Source organism: Lygodium microphyllum, chromosome 7, assembly GCF_053477565.2.
Source record: "Lygodium microphyllum isolate KBCC chromosome 7, Lygodium_microphyllum_v1.1.10, whole genome shotgun sequence".
NCBI lineage: Eukaryota > Viridiplantae > Streptophyta > Polypodiopsida > Schizaeales > Lygodiaceae > Lygodium > Lygodium microphyllum.
In genome coordinates this window covers 137,690,414-137,705,600 of record NC_141141.1, presented here as the reverse complement: position 1 = coordinate 137,705,600, position 15,187 = coordinate 137,690,414, and positions in this window count along the sequence as shown.

Here is a 15,187-nt window from a genome sequence, read left to right as displayed (position 1 = left end):
ATCAGATGGATGTAAAGAATGCCTTCTTGTATGGTGATTTGCAAGAAGAGGTCTATATGGAGCAGCCACCAAGTTATGTGCATGCTGTTCATCCTGAGTTTGTTTGCAGGTTGAAGAAAGCCTTGTATGGCTTGAAGCAAGCACCTAGAGCATGGTCTAACAAGATAGGACAGTATCTTGTCACTATTGGCTTTTAGATTTCCAAGGCAGATTTTTCACTTTATGTGAGAAAAACAGAGAAAGGTATTATGCTACTTGTCATTTATGTTGATGATTTGATTATGATAGGTGACAGTGATGAAGATATCCTTCATGTGAAAATGCTATTGAAGCAAAAGTTTGAGATGAAGGATTTGGGAGAGCTGCGTTATTTCTTGGGCATTGAGGTGATTAGAACACCAAGTGGAATACGGATCTTGCAGAGGCAGTATGGATTGGACATGCTGTCCAAATATGGGATGACAGGTTGTAAGCCTATTTCAGTTCCTTTGGAGCAGAATGTGAAGCTGAGCGCAGATGCAGGTGAGCTTCTGGAAGACCCTACTATGTACAGACGCATAGTAGGAAGTTTGATTTATATGACTATTACCAGGCCAGATTTGAGCTATGATGTTGGATTGGTAAGTCAGTTTATGCAAGCTCCAAGGAAACCACATTTGGATGCAGCTAGACGCATACAAGTATGTGAAGTCTACATTGTAGTATGGACTACTTTATGAGACTGGAGTTCAGAAACAGTTGCATGGATACACTAATGCTGATTGGGCTAGTAGTATTTCTGATAGACGGTCTACCAGTGGATATGTGTTCTCTTTTGGGAGTGCTGCAGTTACTTGGAGTAGTAAGAAACAGCCTACAGTTGCCTTGTCAAGCACAGAGGCTGAGTACAGGGGTGCAGCAATGGCTACATGTGAGGTAGCTTGGTTGCATAAGCTACTTTATGATATGCATCCGCCTACAGATGGGCCAGTTGTCATTTATTGTGACAACATGAGTAGTATACACTTGGCAAATAACCCAGTCTATCATGCTAGAACAAAGCACATTGAGGTGCATTATCACTATGTGCGGGAGAGGGTTTTACTAGGTCTTATTGATCTAGTTTATGTCAGCACAGAGGATCAGATAGCTGACATATTTACGAAGGCATTGGGCGCAGAGAAGCTACGCAAGTTCAGAGACCTGCTTGGTGTGCAGGAATTGGGATTGAGCTGGAGGGGGAGTGTTGAGATATCGAGCTCCACTCGTGATATGCCAGGGTGACCGTTGTGCATTTATGTCACCGACTTGTCAGTTGCAGATGTGGTTGGTACACCGGCCATGAATAATAGCTAGATGACAACTATCCTTATCTACTCTAGTTCGTGGCTCAGTTAGTATGCCACCTTAGTTAGTTGAGTTTGGTTTGAGACCCATATATAGGGTTCTTCTATTTCTATGTAATAGAGTTCTTTTGGCTTACACAAACTAAAAAGAGAAAAACTGTTTTCAGCCTCTACCTCTGTGTGTATTCCTCCATTGTGCAAGCAAGAAAGCTACAAGTGAGACACCTTCCTTCTCTCCCACAATCTTGACATATCCAACGTTGCAGAAGCAGGAAGAGATGTGATGCGGTCAAATACTTGGTGTGGTAAGTGTCATCAAGCATGCCATTTAGCCACTGAATGTACACAAAAGCCAACTGTCCCTGGAGCTTTCTATTCCTACTATTTGCGGAAGAACCATACGGAGGATATTTGCTCTCTGAAGGAGATGCATGATAGGAGAAGGAAGGAAGAAGATGCAAGATTCAACTTGCTGGAATCCAAAATGACAACATAGGATATTGGACCAAAGCCTAGGGATTTTGGTCCTAATTTCGGACCCAAAAGATTTCCATCCCAAAGTTACAGAGGAAGACAGTCTGGCGGTGTTTAGAGATCAGAAGTGGAGTGTTATAGATGAGGAGAAAAGGGATACACTTCACCAAATTGACCAAATCCCAGAAGGTTAGTGGATTACAAGCCCTTATGCAGTCGATGCAAAGGAGAAGGCCACACTGCAAAAAATTGTCCAAGCCCAGTCCCAGTGAAAAACAGTGCTACTGATAATCCGTCCAAGGCCCAAGAGCCTACCTCCAATTTAGTGGAATTGGAAGTTGCTGCCATCACGCGTGCAAAGAAGAAGGAACCACCTATCCATAAAGAAAATAATCCTCCTGCCAGAACAATGAAGTTCAATCTTCCAACAGAAGAACAGAACAGAACAGAGCCTTACAGTGCCGTACAGAGCACTACAGTGCCATAGAGAGTCACAGAGACAATTCCAGGGATAGGACCAGAGGTCCACGAGATAGAAGAGGAGGAGGTGCCACAAGTGGAAGAAGAAGTCCCCATGATGCCCTTGTTGGAAGAAAAAAGGAAAATGAAAATGGGTGTCACCCCATTCCCTAACCGGTTAGAGAAGCCAGTGGATCCTATTAAGGAATACGATCTGGTCAGAGATCTAGATACCTTTAAACCAAGCCTCACATTTCGACAATTATTGATGTTGTCTCCCAGTTGCCGAAAAAGGTTCAAAAGTATACTGACAAGAAGACATGGCTTAAGGATTGCTCCCTCAACAGCAACAAAGTCCAAAAAAAGCTCCAGAGCCTGTAAATGAAATGGATGTGGCTAACACCTTCCTAGATCCGGGTACCCCAGAGACTGGAGTGTGGATAGAAGGCTGCTTTATTGCAAATGCACTGATTGATGGTGGCTCATTAGTGAACATTATGACGGATGTGACAATGAAGGATCTAGGCCTACAAGGTGTGCAACCCACCCAATGGCTCATCAGACTGGCGGATCAGAGTAGAATCAAGCCTTTGGGTATTCTCCCATATGTGAAGACTACAGTGGCTGGAAAAGATTATTGGCTAACCTATCTGGTGGTGAAGCCAAACTCTTATGGTACATCCTACCCCCTATTACTGGGTAGACCATGGCTTTTTGAAGCCAGAGCAAGGACGGATTGGTTCAAAGGAACCTTGACCTTGGGTAGAGGACCCAATAAAGTGGTGCTGAAGTTATATGGTGCTCAAAAAGGACATGGATCTACCTCCTTGGAATTATCTTCTAACTCCCCTAATGAGGCTACAGATGGAATATTAGCAGATGAAGATGCTGTCAAACAGATCCTTCCCAAGAAAACAGTGGCACGTTCCTTAACAATGGATACTATAAGCCAACTCCCAAAAGATGCAAAGTCCCTGTCAATGGGTGAATACTTCCTGCCTGAACCAGGAATGATTTTCGAAATCACTTCTGACAGTGAGATAGAAGCATGGATGTACTGCTCTCCCTGTTACATAGCCATAGCAGAGCCAGAGACAAAGGCAAAAGATGAAACAGAGAACATGTTCTTCTCTTACAGAGCTCCTACAGAGATAGAGACAGAGACAGAGACCAAAGAGGATGGAGATGATATTAAAGAAGAAGGTTATGAAAGCGAGACGAAGAGTCTATCCCACCTGAAGAGGATACATATGAAGAAGAAGTTCCAGAAGCATCGGAAGCAGACGAGCTCGTGCTGTGGGACAGAATGGCGATGGTACCATTTGGTTTGGTAAATGGATTTTCTCATATGTAAAATCTTTATAAGAAATGGGTTAAGAAGAACAAGCCGTCTTTCAGCAGTGGCTCTTGCTGCCGTCACCCACCTTTGCCAAAGAAAGATGATGATGATGCACCATGCCAACAAGCACTAGTCTCACGATTCCAACAGGCATCAGAGGGTCCCTGTCATGTGATGTTCTTGGACACGTCATCAGAAGATGAGTCTTCAAGCCAGGAGGTAACTAATCGTGAAACCAAACCCGAAATGGCTCTAATCCCATTTCAACATCTCAAGGAGCAACCTAAGTCTCCACCTAAAGAAGAAGTCGGTTCTAGTGGAACATCCGAAGAGGACACCACCCCCTTGAAGGAGTCAGATCTGTACCCAGAAGCAGTCCGTGGGACCTTCATCCGTGAAGTAGAAGGTGAAAGGCAATTAGCCTTTGTGGATGTAGATGACACTAAATGCCATTTGAAGGTGGGTAGCAACCTACCAGAAGAGGAGTTGTCAATTTTGTACAACTTGTTGAAAGAGAATTTGGACGTGTTTGCGTGGTCCTACAAAGACCTAAAGGAGATTGATCCCACAATATGTCAACATCATATTGATTTGGAGCCTGATACCAAGCCAGTACGGCAACGACAGAGGCGAATGAATCCAAATTATTCGACCTTGGTGAAAGCAGAGCTGCTGAAGCTTCTGGAAGCCGAGTTCATCTATCCAGTTGGCAAATAGTGAATGGGTCTCACCCATCGTGGTCGTACCCAAGAAGAATGGCAAGCTTCGTATATGTGTGGATTTCCGCAAGTTGAATTCCAAGATGAAGAAGGATCACTTTCCTATCCCTTTCACAGACCAACTGTTGGACACAGTGGCAGGACATGCCCTCCTGGATGGATTCAGTGGATATAACCAAGTGTAGATAGCAGAAGAAGACCAATCCAAAACAACCTTCACCATAGAATGGGGGACCTACGCTTACCAAGTGATGCCATTTGGACTCTACAATGCCCCTGCTACTTTCCAGCGAGTCATGATGGCCGCATTCCAAAATCATCTGTACGACTTTATTGAGGTATATTTGGATGACTTCTGTGTCTATAGTTTGATCCGTGAACACTGGGGACATTTGGAACAATGCTTTGACCAACGCCAGGAGTATGGGATTTCCCTCAACCCCGACAAATGCATCTTTGGGGTCTCTTCTGGAGTTCTGTCGGGCCACATTGTCTCTGCACAAGGGATATCAACAAACCCTGCAAAGATCGAAAAGATTGCAGCTCTGACAGCACCCACCAACCTCAAACAGTTGAGGGGATTCCTAGGCCATGTGGGTTACTACAGAAGGTTCATAGCTCATTTTGCAACAAAGGAAACCTCCTTGCACAAGCTTCTGAGGAAAGATGCAGAGTTTGTTTGGACAGAAGATTGTGACAAGGCCTTCAACATTTTGAAACAGTGCCTGGTTGAGGCACCCATCCTGCAACCTCCTGACTGGAGGAAGGAGTTCCATGTGCGCACTGATGCATCCATTGAAGGCTTAGGCGCAGCTCTATGCCAGAAGGGCTCCTCAAAGCTAGATCAGCCCATCTACTATGCAAGCCAAAAAGTCACTGATAGAGAGTGGAACTACACAGTGACAGAGCTGGAGTGCTTGGCAATGGTGTTTGCCCTAGAGAAGTTTTGCCACTATCTGCTGACCACTCACTTTAAATTTTATGTGGACCATGAGGCCCTGTCCTTCCTGATGAACAAAGCAGACATAAAAGGACGAATGATGAGATGGCTCCTTCTATTCCAAGAGTTCGACTTTGAGGTAATTACCAAACCTAGTTGTTCCCATGTTCTGGCTAATCATCTATCGCGCATCCCACAAACTGCAGACGAGAAGCAGGATGATCCAGACCTCCCTGATGCTTCCCTATTCCTGGTAGAAACTGTAACCCCCTGGTATGCAGACATTTCCAATCTGCTGGCAACCCAACAGTACCCTCCTGGCATTTCTAGTCGGGAAAGGAAGAAGCTTATGTTAGAATCAACCCCCTACACCCTGTTAGGTGGAGCACTGTACAAGAAAGGCAAAGATGAAGTGCTCAGAAGATGTGTTGCAGGAGATGAGATTGGGATTGTTCTGAAGGCTTGCCATGACGAGCCATGTGGAGGCCACTTTGCAAGAGAAGCTACAGCCAGGAAAGCTCTGTTAGCAGGTTATTGGTGGCCGACCCTCCACAAGGATGCTTATGATTACTGCAAGCGATGTGATGCTTATCAGCGAATGGGGAAACCCACCAAAACAAGTGCCATGCCATTGCAACCTATCCTTCCTTTGAAGCCGTTCGAGAAATGGGGCATCGACTTTGTCAGCCCAATCGATCCACCCACTAGAAGGAAACAGAACAGATACATCTTGGTATGTACAGATTATGTCACAAAGTGGTGTGAAGCTAAAGCCCTAAAGCGGAACGATGGTAACAGCGTGGCCCTGTTCATGTACGAGAATATCATCACCCGTTTTGGCAGTCCCCTAGAGCTGGTAAGTGACAGAGGCACTCATTTCATTAATAAAGTCATGGAAGAGTTAACAGAGCTGTATAAGATCCGCCATCGCAAGTCCACTCCTTATTACCCCAAAGCTGATGGCCAAGTCGAAGTCACGAATCGCATCCTCTGCTCGATTCTGACAAGGACGATTACTGCACATCGTCATGATTGGGATGACCGACTTACAGAGGCCATCTGGGCATACAGAACCTCCCATAAAGCAGCAACAGGACAGACACCCTTCCAACTGGTGTATGGTACAGAAGCTATTTTCCCTGTTAAACTGGAATTGCCCTCTTTGCAAGTGGCTATTAAAGAGCGCTTGGGGGATGATGATTCACTGCAACACCATCTCTTGCACTTGGAATGTTTGGATGAAATTCGCAGGATGGCTCTACAGTGCATGGAAGCCACGCAAGCTCGACGTAAGGCTTACCATGGCAGCTTCATCAAGCACAAGGAGTTCAAGGAAGGTGATTTGGTCCTAGCCTATGATTCACGATTAGGCAAGTTTCCTGGCAAGCTCCAATAGCGGTGGATGGGCCCATATAAGGTACTTGCTGTCAATCCTAATGGCTCTGTCCAAGTGCAGACCGTTGATGCCTCTGATGATCCCTTCCTGATCAATGGATATCGCCTGAAGAAGTACTTCCCTCCTTGGGGATCTTGACAATCACGGTCACCTAATCCTTTTTCCCGTTGGCGTGGCACTATAACTCTTATGATGCTACTTCTGATAGCCGTTCTTCAGCCACTCCTGATGAGGTGGACACAATCCTCTGTCCCCTCAGCCCCACCTCCCGCCCCTGATCTCTTATCTTCTATTTTCCACCAGCGATAGTAGTGAGGATGGTTCTGACACATGGTATTTCTACCATTCTCCTTGTTACTTGAAAAAAAAAGATATATCGGTCATGGGAGAAAAGAACTTCGGTCCCTGTCATGCCGACCTATTCTTCGAGAAAAGGTGGAGACACCCTCGGGAATAGGGGAAAACAAGAAAAAAAAAAGAAGAAAAAAAATAAAGAGAGAAAAAAAAACTGTTATGGGAGAAAACGAAGAAATTCCCTGTCATAGCAGGCCTCGTTCCAAGAAAACGTGTTTAACACCCTTGGGCGGGAAGCTGGCTGTGGAAAAGGTAGCAATACCCAGTAGTCCAGAAAGTGGATTCATCAGTTGACATCCCCAGGATCCAATTTCGAAGCTACCTCCCTTGGTACATTGTGTCCTGTGCCTTTCTGCAGAGCGTCTAACTATCCTCTAGCAAATGACATGTCCTATCCAACACAATGTTTGATCTGATGGCTACCTCCCTGGGTATGCCTCTTCAACAAACTGACGACGCGATCTTCATTGACAAACAATTGAGTGATGCGAGCTTTTATCCTAACCGGATGGGGAAGTGAGTATGGGTTGCCCTTTGTAACTATCAACAGAGAGTGAGACAGAGGGTGGGGCGAGTGACCTGTCTTTTCCCTTCAAATCAAATGAGAGGTGTGAAGTGTGAATGGAGTGTTGCACGCATGGGTTGGGCCTCTCAATGCACAAAGCACGATATGTTTCTGTGCACTGCACCATAAGGCTCCCTAGCCTTCCTTCTCGCACTGTATGCTGGCACAGGGCGGGATGCACAGTTGCACCATCAAATGAGGACAAGGCATACAACCTCCGCACAAGTGATTGTGAGGCTAACATCAATGGGTTTTAGGAACGGGCTGCCCTCTTGTATCTATCAACAGAGCGTGAGACAGAGGGGGGGGCTGAATGTGACTGGTGTTTCCTCAATCACTTATTGAGAGGCGAGATTTGAGGGACGTTACGACCTTTGGCGCAAGGTATGTTCTCTTTTTCCTTTGCACCCACGGGGTGGGTTTCTGCCATCATCACAGGACACGTCACCCTGTTCTGTACACTGCACTGTAAGACTCCCTTGCCTTCTTGCTTGCACCTATGCCATACGGGTTGGATGCACTAATGCACTATCAACTGTGCACCCTGGCATACTCCCTTTGTACCATTCCCTTGTCGATTCCTAAACCGGGTGTGCGCTTTGGGTTTCATTATTATTCACTTGAGTGATGTCAAGTAATGGGGCGAGTGATTGCTCTTTCATTCCATATGAGTGATTGTGCGTTGAGTGCAACATTCCTCATCATCGACGAGTTTCTTGCGATTCCTTCAACCAGCTACCTCCCTGGGTGCTGCCGAGTGGTCCGTGCCATGAAGGACGTGTGCTGTGTAGATGCCTTGGTACCTCCTGCAGCCGACAACGACGGTGGACATGCCATCGACAGTTAACCTTGATTCTCGACAATATGGGCCAAGTTTTTCTAACCCTATACCTTGTCTTGTCAGTGATGTTCATGTTTTAAGTATGGAGATGTTCATGGATGGTCTGTTATGTGGTATTAGGTCTCTGTTGCTCGATCAACCCTACCCATTAATGTTTTAAGTGTGGGGACGCGTCCCTACGCGTCTACATGGCATATTGCACTGCATATGCCTCACTTTGCTCATGCATGTATGCCATGACTTTCTGTTACACTCCTAGGGTCCCTTTCCCACCCACCCGTCCACTGTCAACCCTCCCTTGGGGCTATTTCTCCTCCATTTCTCTTTCTCCCTTATTTTGATGTTTTTCTATGTGAACGTATCCTACGTTCAGCGGCATTCCCATTTACCTTTATAGTCCTGTTTGTTCCTTCGAACTGTCCAATTTTCATCTTTAGCTACCCCTGTTCCGATGCACGGTTTTTGAGTTATTAATTTTTTACGGATTTTGTGTAAATTGGTCAGTTTTCCATGTGAATGTGCTTTTCTTGTTTCGGAACCATGATCTGACATCATAGCCCTGACAACCACTTTTTCCTTCACATTTTTCATTTTTACTCTGTGTCATTTTGATGCACGGTTTGTCCAATATTAATTTTGCGGTTTTTCGGGACCTTTTTGTGTGTCTTTTTGACATTTTTCATGTGAACCTGCCCTGTTTGCATCAGAATTTCAATTTGATTTGACAATCGTGTCCACTACACCTCCCCCCACCTTTTTCCTTTTTCCTCCACCCTCTTTTGACTTCTGTATTTTTAATTATTAATTTTTTAATGTGTTTTCGGGTGTATTTTTTGTGTTTTTCACATGTGAACCCCTCCTACTTCCGCCGAAATGCATTCTAACATGACAACCCTATGACACCCCTTCCTACGGACATTTTTCATTTTTACTGCATGTTATTTTGGCAAGCGATTCGTCCAATATTATTTTCTGATTTCATTTTCAGGTCTGTTTTTTGGGTTTTTTCCATGTGAATGCGTCTTATCTCAGTCGAAACCATGTTTTTGACATGATAGGATTGTCGGGCACATCTTTTTGCACATTTTTCCTTCTTCTTGCACCTTGTTCCGATGCACGAATCTTCTGATATTAATTTTTGTTTGCGTTTTCGAGGTCGTTTTTTGTGAACGCCCTTTATTCCCCCCGGAACCCCTGTTGCCCTTTTTCTCTGTCTTCCCCCTGCCGTCCTGCACAATTTTTGTTTTTATGCCATTTTGTTTCGATGCTCGGATTGGGAGATATTAATTTTTCCTTGTTTTTAGTTGTCTCGCGCGACTCGTCTCGCGCGTGAACGTGCCCGTTTTTTATTTTACACGTCTCCACATGTCCGATCACGTACGCACACCCCGTACCAATGTCCCGACGCCGTTCCGATCCCGTCACTGCAAATTTTTTTACCTCACCCCGTGCATGCGCACGAGACGGGGACACGCCTTTCTTTTAATTCATTTATTTATTCCTTTTTTTTCCTTCTTCCCACAGGCACCCTCCCCTCTCCTAACCACCCACCCTTTCTCTCTCCCCGACACCCTCCTCCCCAACCACCTCCCCCCCCCATCTCCCCACCTGCGACTCCTCCATCTCTCCCTCTCCCTTTCTCCTCCCTCCATCCTCCTCCTCCCTCCCTTCTTCCTCCCTCCCTCCACCCTCCCTTCTTCCCCCGCCCGTCTGCGGCATCCCCCCTCCGCCCTGGTGCGCCTCCCTCCTTGGCACCTCATCCCCCAACAGCCTGCTCAGGTTGTAGAGCTGCTGCACGTCAGAGTCCCCCGTCAGCGTCCGCGTGCCGGCCAGGGAGATCTTCTCCACCATCGCCTTGGCGGCATCTTCCACGTCCCGCCACGACTTCGACAGGGCTGCCTCCAACGCCCGCCCTTGACCCCTACCTCCCAGCGTTGCGCCACCTGCTCTGGCCTTCGCCTCCTGTAGGGCTCTGCATACCCGCATGTGTCGCTGATGCTCACCTGCGGCATTGCCACCACCTAGCTCTGATACACCCGCCGTTCGCTTGGTTACGCCCCGCCGCCTGGCACCGCCCGCCTACCAAGTCCCCGCCGTCCTCATCCGCGCGCCACCCCGCCGCCGGATTGGCCGCCGCCTCGTGTGCCCCGCCCCACCTGGCATGGCCTCCCTGGGCCCGCCTCTGCCGCCCTGCTATCCCCACCCACCCCACAAGCCCCCATTCCCCCCCACCAATCCAACCCAATCCCCCTAACCCTGGTTCCCCTTCCCCAACCCCAGTTCCCTCCCAACCCCCCAGTCACTCCCTCTTAAGCCCCCCTTCTCACCCTCTTTCCCCTACCCCCTGCAAAAGACCTTTAAAAAAAACAAAGAAGAAACCTGCAGAAACCCCTCTTAAGCCCCTAGTCTCCTGTCCATGCGGTGTGTGCGCATGCGAAGTTGTATGTGCGTGTTCGTGATCGCGGGTTCGTGCGCGCTTAGCGACCGTTCACGGGTGGGGACATGTGTTCGCTTGTCCGTGCGGTGGTATGTACCAGCCAGCTGTTCACACGCAACTAACACGCAATTCATTCCCGGGTATATATTCCCAAATTTTTAATTTCCAAACCCGAAAAGCCCTAAAAACACATTTAAAAATTCAAAAATTAATTAAAAATCAATTAAAATCCAAAAAATTACAAAAAATTCATAAAAACAATTCCCAATATTTCTGCAGTCAATTGAAATATTTTTCCAAACTCAAAATCTCAGAACAAAATTTCAAAAAATTCTAAAAGTAAAAATTCTTTCAAAAATACATATAAAATGAGCAAAAATTCATTAAAATTTGTAAAAATACCAATTTAATTACAAAAAAAATCTTAAAAATTTCATCAACTTCTTTTCTTATTTTTGGAATATTTCCTAAGTTGAAAATGCTATGCCAATTTATTCCATTATTATTTTATGGCAAAAATGCTTCATTAAATGCCTAAATTCATGAAAAATCCTCTTTAACTCCAAGCACAAGCTGAAAATTTTGAAAAAATCCAGAAACCTTGGTCACACATGGTGGATCGATGTTGAAAATCTTTAACATTTTTATGTGTGTTTCATTGTCAAAATTTTACCACAAAGATCAACAAAAATACGAAAAAAAACATTACAACAAACAAAAACACATAAAAACCAAAATACACAATCAACAATACACAAATTTTTTTTTAAAAAAAACAACAACAACATATAAGCCATCAGTCATCCAAACAAATTCATATACACTAATCTTGCTATGTCGTGTGTCCAATTATTTTCAGTTCGTGGTTTTTCTTTTTGGATTGCTGACCTACATTTTGGGGATTGAGACGTGCGCATTCATTGCATACACGTACACCCACTTTCAGGTATTTTTTCTTTTATATTTTTTTTTTCGCTACCCCAAAATTCACGCTTAATTTTTAACATGAATCTTAAACATCGCCATGGCACGCGCGCTCGCGCTAAACACACCTTTTTCTAATTAAAATCAACCCGCTGTTCACTTAGCACGCGCTACGTGCGCTTCAGAGGCACCTTAATATTTTTAATAACAATGAACCAGCCGTCACAAAAGCACGCGCTGGCAAAAAAGCACTCCACATCACCTTAATTTTTAATAACTGAATTTGCATTTAGTGACCTCATTCTGGATATCGAAGTCCGAGATTCGAATTAATGCACCGCTCCAATCTAATAATTTGTAATCAAAATTTTAAGAAGGAACCGTCGTTTTCTTATTAAGGTTTAACACTTAATTAAAAATTCACCCATTTCTTAATAATTCATAAAATGAACCGTTCATTAAACTATTTCCCCTCACTGCACTTTTTTTCCCTTTTTCAATAAATACGCTTCGTGGGATGGGTACGTGAAGTCTTCGGAGTTGTCTCCATGGTCAAACCTGATTATCAAAGTTGTGGTCATGATATGTGTGGGTTGTTGTTATGTTTTGGTTCAGTTTCTTTGATACAGTTAAGGGTACGGTTTGTCCTTTTCTTTTTTTTGCCTGACACGGGGATATCGGGTGATTGTTTGTTATGCATATTCACCAAGCTTTCAGTCGCATATGTGTAGAGGTCATGTCGAATTTTTTTCTAGGCTGTGGTTTGCTTGGGGATAGTTGGTCGAGTCACGTTTTACCACCTTGGTTGATATCTTATCCTTGGTTTTCGTCTGTTGCTTTGCAGGCATTCTCTTTGTTTGTCTATGTTTGTGGTGTGTGTGTGTGTAACCATCTGAATGGCGCCCTCTCGTACTCCTCCCCTGATCCAGTATGTTCCTTTGGCTTTACATGATTATTCTTTGTTACTAGATTCGGACGTTGTCGCTAAAGCGGGCTTGTCCAAGTTCGTGAGCCCTTCTTTCCCACTGGTTCCCGATGATCCTACCATTTGTGATGAGTTTTTAACCTCTTACAGTAAGAGGTCTGGTCCAGTCCATGGCACTACTGTTCTTCTGACACCGAAGAGTCTAGGCAAGGCTCTTGGTCTGCCATATCGTGGGGAGTCCGTCCCTGCTGGCAAATAGTTGTTCGCCAATGACAATATTTTAAAGCTGTTGCAGAAGCAAACTCACGATGTTCTTGATCCGAAGAAGGTCATTACCACGTCAGGAGTCAGTGTCTCCATGATTTCCAATCCCCTATGGAAACATCTATGCCAATTCCTTCAGGACAGTTCATGCCTGCAAAATCCCCATCTCATTATCTTTCCAAGGAGTTGTTTACAGCTTCACGAATGATTTTGTAAGAAGTTGGAAATAGTTAAAATGTTGATAATATGCCATGTCACACTGACATTGGTATATAAGGAGATAAGTTGTAAATTTCCACATCTTTTTGACATATCAATACATTTACAATCTTTCTCTCCCTTCTTGCTCCAAGCTTCCATGGCTTCTTCATCTTTCCTGTCTTTCTCTCTCCAATTCTAGTCTTTCTCTCTCCTCGTCACTCTATTCCTCTCTCTTCCTGCAGTCTTTCTCTCTCCTCTTTCTCTCTCCCTAGTTCTCTCCAGAAACTCTATTCCTCTCTCTTCCTGCAGTCTTTCTCTCTCCTCTTTCTCTCTCCCTAGTTCTCTCCCTAGAGAAAGACTGCAGGAAGAGAGAGGAATAGAGTGACAAGGAGAGAGAAAGACTAGAATTGGAGAGAGAAAGACAGGAAAGATGAAGAAGCCATGGAAGCTTGGAGCAAGAAGGGAGAGAAAGATTGTAAATGTATTGATATATCAAAAAGATGTGGAAATTTACAACTTATCTCCTTATATACCAATGTCAATGTGACATGGCATATTATCAACATTTTAACTATTTCCAACTTCTTACAATCCATCCCTTCCCAAAAGTTTTTGTCCTCAAAAACAAACCTAGAAACAAGCTAAAGAGGAGATGGATAGAATAGAGTACTACTCTGTACAGCATTACAAGGGATAAAAGAAAAGATTACCTAATACTCAATAGTAGTACTAATCTATACAGGAGGTCAAAATCAGCCTGTAGCCTCCCGGATCAAAAGGAAAAGTTGTATCTTTGCCATGCATAGGATCAACTTTCATAAGATCGAAATCAAATACTGCTGGAAACACAATCATCATGATAGTACTCACTAATAAAGTCTCCATTGCATGATGGCCTTCCAAGTCCACATGCTGTCCATAATCTGCCTTCTTGAACTGAACTTCTTGTTGTTGAACTTCTTGTTGTTCAACTTCTTGTTGTGGACTCATACCAAAATGGTCTTCAACAAGATGTTCTTCATCATTTACATCATAATATTCAAATAGCAAGATTATTTTGGCAGACTTTGCCCTACATGTGGCTTGGTGATTACAAGATAGTGGCTTAGCACAACGATAGCATAAGCCCGCAGCATGCAGTTCCCGTATTGTATCACTAGTAAGGTATCTAACACGTTTAGCTTTAGATAGCAATTTACACACCTGTTCATCACCATTGGTTAGCTCTATGATAGTTTTGACATGCTGCTCATAGTCATCTTGCTGCTCATGCATAACAGATGGCTGTCCATGCTCATCATGTACAAGAGATGGCTGTCCATACTCATAACCATATTGCTCATGCTGTCCATACTGCATATGGTGATAATAGTCCTGCCGCACATCAGAGGGACAATTAGGTTGAGCATATGCAGTTGTTTACACTGCAGTTTGCTGCTCACATTCATAAACATGTTGTCTTTGATCATTGATCCCATTGTATTGGTCATAATCACTCGCTTGCTGTTGATCAAAGCTAGAAGTGTACTGATAGGCATAACCATTTCTGTTACATCCATAAGAACTATGTTGCTGAAGAGATGGATGCTCATAAGCATAAGCATGTTGACCATAGTAACCATTTTGTTGCCAAGGTTCAATGGAATGATACTTTGCATTATGATATGGTACATCATATTTATAAGCATTAACATGCTGTCCAGATGTACTTGCATACTGGTCATATTCATTTGCATATTGTTGTTGTTCATATTCATAAGATGCATGTGGATCATAGTGTGTACCATCAGCATATAAATGCTGTCCATAAGCATGAACATTTGATTCAGGTCCTGTTGTTTTTCCCATAGGAGCAATACACTGTTGAATCGAAACTACAAGTTTGTCAATATTAGCTTTTGTTTGAAGCTGATCTTGTACAAGTTTGTCCATTTTAGCCTGTGTTTGAAGCCAACCTTGTCCAAGTTTGTCCATTTTAGCATGTATTTGAAGCCAACGTTGTTCACTAGAGCTGGAGCTATTGT